This window comes from Camelina sativa, chromosome 7, assembly GCF_000633955.1.
Source record: "Camelina sativa cultivar DH55 chromosome 7, Cs, whole genome shotgun sequence".
In the NCBI taxonomy this organism is placed as follows: domain Eukaryota; kingdom Viridiplantae; phylum Streptophyta; class Magnoliopsida; order Brassicales; family Brassicaceae; genus Camelina; species Camelina sativa.
Window position 1 is genome coordinate 18,947,672 of NC_025691.1, and position 8,636 is coordinate 18,956,307.

Consider the following 8,636-nt stretch of genomic DNA (forward strand, 5'->3'; position numbering starts at 1 on the left):
CCAAAAAAAAGTAGTACTACGGCTTTTCTATTTTTCGTACGTTTTGTTATGTACATTTTTGGGAAACATTTTTCAACAATGTAAGTACAATTTTTTACAACACATTCCCACGTACTTTCATCAAATAAAGTTCTCATCAATCATTACAAGTTACTTGAAGTATATATAACCACAGTCGAATGATTTATTTTGTTGCATGCATAACCAAATATTAATTTTACAATTCATTGTTTCCCGGGAGAAAAAAGGGATGTACTATCTTACAGACTAAATATAGTTAAGCAATAACTCTCGCTTTTTTATTCATAGGTCATTCTATATATTTCTTTGACAAAAAAAAAAAAGAAGGTCATTCTATATATTCATTCCCATATTCGCTTTATATATTCACATGAAAAAATTTATACAATCTAAGACAGCAAGTAACACTAGTACGTAGTTACTAGTTTATGAAATATTAGATGCTTGGAGGAGATTACTTGGCTAAATATCGATATCCGATTCAACAATCCATTTATGTTCAACTTTTATAGGTTTAGAAGAGTCAGAGATTGACCCAAAAAAAATCAGAAATTAAAATAATAATAATAATAATAATAAGTCAAGAGTTTTGAGTTTTGACGAGAAAAAAAGGAGACAAGACATACAAAATGAATAAACCAATGGCAATGGGTTACATGATAAATGGGACCAACCAAGGGGGTCAAGTGGGATGGGGGATCACATGAAGGACCTATCCTCTCTTTCTTTTTTTTTAGTTCATCCCCCCTTCGAAGCAATTCTGGTTGCGATATTTTTATTCACCATCTTTATATGTTTCTTGTTTAAATATTTTGTGAATTGATTAGAAAACAAAAAAAGAGACTTTTGGATAGGTAAGGTCGCAAGGATTATGATCTTATCTGATACTGTTGTCTCTTATACTATCGTGACATAATCTGCTTTCTTTTGTTTTTCCAGTTTCTTCTTAATTCGTGGCTATTTTATTCTTTAATTCTCCACACCAATGGAAAATGTATGTATATAATTGCAACAAGCAAACACTAATAATTCTCTTTCTACATCTTTTTTATTATTATTCTCTTTATACATCTTAGTCTCTGGTATATAATCATATTTCTAATTTGAATATATGATATATACATAGAACATTATTGATGTACGTATCTCTATATATTAGAGAGAGAGAGAGGGAGAGAGAACAAATGGATTAATTGTAGACATGGCGGGATGTTCCCGCTAGGGAGGGAGACAATTTGATAAAATTGAGCTTATCCAACCAAATATTTTTTAGACGTTGCTATGTTTTCATTTTCTGCCCCTACTGTAGTTTTTACTTTTACTACGTATGACATGTATAGTGTGCCAGTACAATAATTATAATCAACGTCCCATTGTTTCTAGAATGAACAATTATGATGTGTTTAATTCCTCTACGATCGTAGTAATCATATATGAACTTGGAGTATATCTATGAACCGAGAAAATGTTCTCATCGAAAAAAAATTAAACCCTTAGCATCTCATGATTAAGTTTACCATATCATCCCAACATATTCAAGTACTAGTCCAACTCCTATGAACTCCAATAATATGTATATTTATATGTTTGAACCCATATATATATATATATATCTAAACTCTACAATATGTATAATATATACACATGTGTATACATATCTCACCTCTCATTATCCCAACACATTTAATTTATCAATAAATATGACACATCAATAATCATCCAAATCACATGATAAGGTTGAATGCTGAATCAGTAATAAAAAATAATACTAATAATAACAACATCAGAGCATAAGAAAATTAAAGATTGCTAGAATTTTTTTCATTAAAACGTAGAAAATATTTTAAAAGAAAAAAATAATTATAATTATTCGAAAAACAAGAAAAAGTCCATGCACGTATACGTAGAAAACAGCGTGCGGGGTAGAGGGGGTCGCAAACGGCAAGCAATGTGTTTTATGTCAACAATTTGGAGATGCAAGTAGGAGAAAACTTGTGATTCGTTCCAAGCAAACCAAAAAGGTCAGCTCCATCATTTTCATTGTTTAAACATGGACCCAAACCTCATCTCATCCTAATTTTAGTCATATTCTTATTCCATCTGAGCCGTTCATTTTGGATTCTTATCCTCCATCGTTGAGATCGCACAGTTTTGGTAAGAGACAGAGTATGTCTTATTGACATATTTCGTATTTTCCATCTTCTGCTAATCACTAGTATCCACTTAATCAGACTTGACTTAACTAAATTCATTTTATTCTGGTGGACTAATGAAACTCGTGGTCTAGTTTTAGACCAGAAGAACTAACTAATTAAATATTTAAACCATGATGACCAACTTAATTAATTTATTTAATAGATCAATCTTGTGGGTCCTACATACTTAATTGGATACAAGGGTGAAAAGGCGAGAAAATAAAATATTAATTAGCGTGCGATTAATTAAAATATTAAATATTACACAGATCGAGAACACAATTATTTGATTGATCTGCATATTATTCAGAATTATTATGTCTCATTATACTATTATTTGTAAATTGCAGCAGCCGATCCATATCTAGTTTTAATGATCTACCTAACCCCTAGATCTTCTATTTTAGCATAAAGTATCACAGTGTAATTGGCTAATTGATTCATGTCTAGCCAATAGTATAACTTAGCAATATGTTTCGTCTTTTAGATATTCTGTACCAGAAACATAATAAACTTGAAATTTATCGAATCAATACTTTATATTAAAGTGACTATGTGGAATTGAAGCGACTTTGTCCAATTCGGTGTTCTGTTCATAAAGCCATAAAGCCAAGCAAAACTACAATACACATAATATAATTCTAATTAGTTTAGTTAATCATGTGACTTGATGTAGTGGTGATTAGTATGAGAATATCATGTGAGACAGTGAGGGGCAAATGAGAGAATATGTATGACTGTATCTTTCTTTATCACACGTACCCACGTCGACACCGACAAGCTGTATATGTTTGTGCGTACATTGTGGTCAATGTTCTTACTGATTCGTTTCACATTTCTTTGCCAATGCTAGCTACTACAAATATTTTATGAGTAACATACAAGTTGTGTGTTTATTGTAACTTGTAATGTCATTGGTTGTAATAATACCTGTCATCTGTTATCTGTTAATGTATCTGTTATGTCATTTGTCCTTCTAGCCCCGCTCTAAAATCACTATTTTTTTTCATAATTGGTAAACTAAATACAAATACTCAGTAGTATCAACGATTGATTAGTATTTGCTTCTTCTTTTTTTCCTTACATTTTTCAAAAATCAATTAGCTACATTCAACCTTTGAATATCCGCTTGATTTTTATAAAATTGTATCAGGACAACAACAAAACTAGTACAAGTGTACAACTATACAAGTACGTATTTGGAATCTATATATATATATCTTTAACATATAGAGTATTTGGTTTTCAAAAATCAATTAGCTACATTCAACCTTTGAATATCCGCTTGATTTTTATAAAATTGTATCAGGACAACAACAAAACTAGTACAAGTGTACAACTATACAAGTACGTATTTGGAATCTATATATATATATCTTTAACATATAGAGTATTTGGTTTTCAAAAATCAATTAGCTACATTCAACCTTTGAATATCCGCTTGATTTTTATAAAATTGTATCAGGACAACAACAAAACTAGTACAAGTGTACAACTATACAAGTACGTATTTGGAATCTATATATATATATCTTTAACATATAGAGTATTTGGTTTTCAAAAATCAATTAGCTACATTCAACCTTTGAATATCCGCTTGATTTTTATAAAATTGTATCAGGACAACAACAAAACTAGTACAAGTGTACAACTATACAAGTACGTATTTGGAATCCATATATATATATCTTTAACATATAGAGTATTTGGTTTTCAAAAATCAATTAGCTACATTCAACCTTTGAATATCCGCTTGATTTTTATAAAATTGTATCAGGACAACAACAAAACTAGTACAAGTGTACAACTATACAAGTACGTATTTGGAATCCATATATATATCTTTAACATATAGAGTATTTGTTTTTTTTTTCTCTCTGTTAATAGTGGATTTGCTATAACGATCATAACGACCCGTAAAGTTTTGGCTTAAAATGTTGGGAGGAAATATTTTTAAATGCGTCGGTCAATTGCGTGACGAACTTTACTCCAGTGCAGTTATTATTCTATATAAACAAACTATTACTAGAAGCACCATTTTCATACAATAATGAAAAGGGGAAAGAACAATAATATATTATATTGCAAACAAGGATTGTGAAAGGCTTACGTGCATCGAGGTCAATGAATTAAAAGCAAAATTGCCAAATAGTTGTCATATAATAATTGTACGGAAGCAGTCAAAACTCAAAACACTTCATCAAGAAAGTCGATTTCTATGATGTTACTAAATTATTTCGATGGTAGGGCATATATCTATTATAAATGTGAGATATTTCAATACAAAGAAAAATCAATTAAAGTAAATGACATTTCAGAAAGACTAAAGATAAACAGAGTTAAACTTAAAGATTAATTAAAACTTAGTCTTAGCTTTAAATGTTCAAATACATAAATATTGATGATTTAGAGCATAATGGAAAAAAAAACTAGTAATCTATTTTTGAAGTAAATTTTCTCCAATTCACCTTTATTCTCACCTTTAAAATAAAAATTGCTATATTTTCCTCTATTTATAGAGAAAAAATAGAGTTTCTCTATTTATAGAGGAAAAAATAGCAATCTATATTTTAGATGTGAGAATAGAGATGAGTTAGAGTAAAAAATAGAGTTTCTCTATTATAAAAGAAAAAATAGAGCAAACCATTGGAGATGGTCTTAGGTAGTCAAACTTATGAAAAAGTAATTTATTTTTTACATTCTATTCATTGAAAACTGAAAAGCCAAATAATTGTAATAATTATTTTACCTCATAATCCCACACATTGGTGCATTTTCGTATCATTTAAAATTACTTCGTCAAATATTGATAAGAATTCACTTCCCCCCCCCCCTTATTTATTTTACAAATAATTTGTTTTCAGAATCAGACTGAGACCTGCAAAGACAAAACAAAGCAGAGTTATCTTACAAACAAACATATCGAAAGTAAATAATCAATGATAAGACAGAAGACGAATTGTAGCATACATATCCGAAACAAAAAAATAAGAAGCACAAGGACTCTATGCTGCACCTTAAACAAAAAATTGGTTGCCAAAATCAGTCTGATCGTGCAAAGAAAAAATAAACATAAAAAATAAGTAAAATTTCATTAAAAATAAGTAAACTTACATTAATTTTGTGAACTCCAAGTTACTTCACAGTATTTATGACTTGGAAAAAGATGTGACCACATGGATTGAGAAGTTTTTGATATACAATGTGTTTGTTTTATATTAGTGTGGGTTATGAAGTCCTTCTTTGTTATGCTGGTTGCTGCATGGTTCTACTGTGAAACATACTTAGAAAATGTAGAAAGAGTCTTTGATTTATCGATATGTGGTTGAAACTTTTATGGGTCTTCCATTGGTTGAATATATAAGAAGAAGATACTTGCCTGTAGAGACATGTGAAATATTAACAGACCGACTCAAGCTGAATCTAAAATAACTTTCCTTTTTTTTTGCATATGTTTTGCATAAGATTTGCATAAGATTTGCATAATACTTATTATTTAATTTTTGTTGCAATTCTCTTATTTTTTTATAATAAATATTTATATAACAATTTAAATAAACAATCCTAGCTAGCAAAATGTATATATCTTTTATCTTCATTTCTTTTAAAACTATATTTTTATTATATATAATTTAATATATTAGTATTTACCAATTTTTTGACCTAACAAAAAATTGTTCTAGATCAGCCCACCAATATCAACTTAGAGCACACAACCTTCAATATTAAGAAAATGAGGTAAACAAAGAATTTTGTTAACTTTGTACTCCATATTCTTATCATTATATTGTTTAACATAAATTTGGTTTTTTGGTGTTGAAATTAGTTTCGTGTGGAGAAATTGAATCTGTGGATAACAGATTTCGGAAGACGAGACGGCAAGAAGCATATACTCAGCAATGCCAATATATCAGATAAGCTTGTGGCTAATGTTAGCCGCAGTGAACTCCCAACAGCATATAACTTAGTTTGAGTGTAACATCTGGAAAAAAGCCAAAAAATATCTCAATAATTTTTTATTTGGACGTTTAATACTTGGTCTTTTTTGGTTAGAAAAATAATATCCAGATTAACAAAAACGTGTAATTCAATAGCTCAAGAATTAAATGTTGTCATTTTCCTACTAACGATTTCTTAACAAAAAATAATTTCCAGTTTTACCTTTATTCATTTCTATTAATTATTAATTTATAAATAACATAAAATTAATTGTATATTTTTGGAATAAAAAAATATAATTGTTCTTAATATTTCATTTTATCACTATTTTATTTCTTTAATTCAAATAAGATTTATATTTTATTTCTTTAATTGTTTTTAATATTACATTTTATTACCATTAAAAAAAACTCAAATAAACTAATCAGAAAAACAAGATGATTGTTTAAAATCGTTATCGACTTTGTTCTTTTTTTCTAACCGTTATTGACTTTCTTTTGTCCATTCAATGAAATTTCACTGAATCCCCAAGCATTAACCAGCTGCAAGATTCTGAATAAACCCAAATCAGAAATTTTGAATTGAGATATACAAAAAGAATTAAGTTGTTTTGTGTTCTCTGTCACATGAGGTGGAAGCTGTAATGCGGCTGTACCGGTGGAAGCTCTATGAATCTTTGAATTTATTTGTGAAGCATCGGTGATGGAGATAACCCCCTCGTCGGCACATTGTTGCTTCGATCAGATTTGGGTGATTGCAGCTGGACCGCCAAAATCAAAGGCTCGTTGGTCGGATCCAACAGAGTTTGAAGCTGAACCACATCGAATTAAAACAAATTTGGTTGTGGTGGAGAGTTGTTGCGACGAGGGACGATAGAGAGAGAGAAGATTGGAGAGGGTTAACAGTGATTGTGGATTTGAAAGAGAATTTGGAAGGTGGAGTAGACGCAAAATAAAAAGAGAGATGAGTGAGGGAAGAGACATGTGAGAAAGAGACAGATTGGTCGAGATAAAGGGATCATGGCGATTGGGTTTCTTTGGTGTGTGAGAAATGAATTGAGGGATGATAGGCTCTCATCGTTTTTCTTCTCCCACACAATTTCAGTTTTAGGGTTTATGTATATTTGGGAATTGGAACATTAATCGGATCGGGATTTGGTTTGGTTTGATAATTATTGGGTTTATTTTTTTTATTCATCGGAAACACTGAGAAATCTTTAACAATTTTTTTTTTTTATTTGGAGAAAATAAAATATAAATATTTTTTGAATTAAAATAAATAAAATAGTGATGAAATGAAATATTAAGAACAATTATATTTTTTATTCCAAAAATATAAAATTAATTTTATGTTATTTATAAATTAATATTTAATAGAAATGAATAAGGGTAAAACTGGAATTTATTTTTTGTGAAAAAATCATAAGTAAGAAAATGACAACATTTAATTCTTGAGGTATTAAATTACACGTTTTTATTAATTAGAGTATTATTCTTCCAACCAAAAAAGACCAAGTATTAAATGTTCAAATAAAAAATAAATGAGGTATTTTTTGGCTTTTTTCCCGTGTAACATCCCCAATTTTTTTGAATTGTTCATTTTTTATTCAGGGTAAGCAAAACATATCAATGCAATTGCTAAGATTATTAAGTAAAAGTAAAGTAATTGAAATTAATAAATTTCAATTTTCAAAATGAAACAAAAAAAGGATTTTCTTATATTGTGTAAAGTTCTCATATTTATAAGTTTTGCTTTTAATCACGTCTCAAACTGAGCATGTTTGCGAAGCTCCAAGTAAGTACCCATAAACCTGCATCGTTCTTCCTTACAGCAACGTTTCTTCTCAAGTTCTCATCAAGACGGAGACGAGCTTCTTCAACAACAAGCCAGCCAGTAACTTCTCCTCTACAGAGAGGACACACAGGTTTGCAAGTCTCTTCTAAAACCTTGGAGCGAGGCTCATCAGGAGGTGGAGGTGGAGGAAGGTGATTCAGTACCACAGGCGCTAATGAAACGACCCAAACAGTTGGAGTGAAGGTGATCAGTGTTGCAGACAAAAGCACGGCAACCGTTTTTCGTAAGAAGAGCACTGGAGAAGAACACCGTTGTGAGGGAAATCCAAACGAATGGGACAAGTCAAATCATCCAAATTGATAGTCAACAGAAGCTCTTGGCTGCTACAGAAGGTCTTTGCTTGAAGCCGCTTTTCACAAACATGTTCCAGAGCCATCACAAAAAGAAAAACAAGGATCACTCCATGTCTTTAAATTTACTTCGTCTAGTGTTAAAACAAAAAGATCCTGATAAGTGATAACCACGTTAATACATCACCGTTGTTAAATCTCTCAAGCAGATCATTAATGGGCTGAAAAAGCCCATTAGTTAAACCTTCTCATATCCGAACCTGATTTAGTCCACGTATCCTTTGTGGTGTAATCTACTAATTAATTGATTCAAAAAGAAAAAAAGAAAAAGAAACTA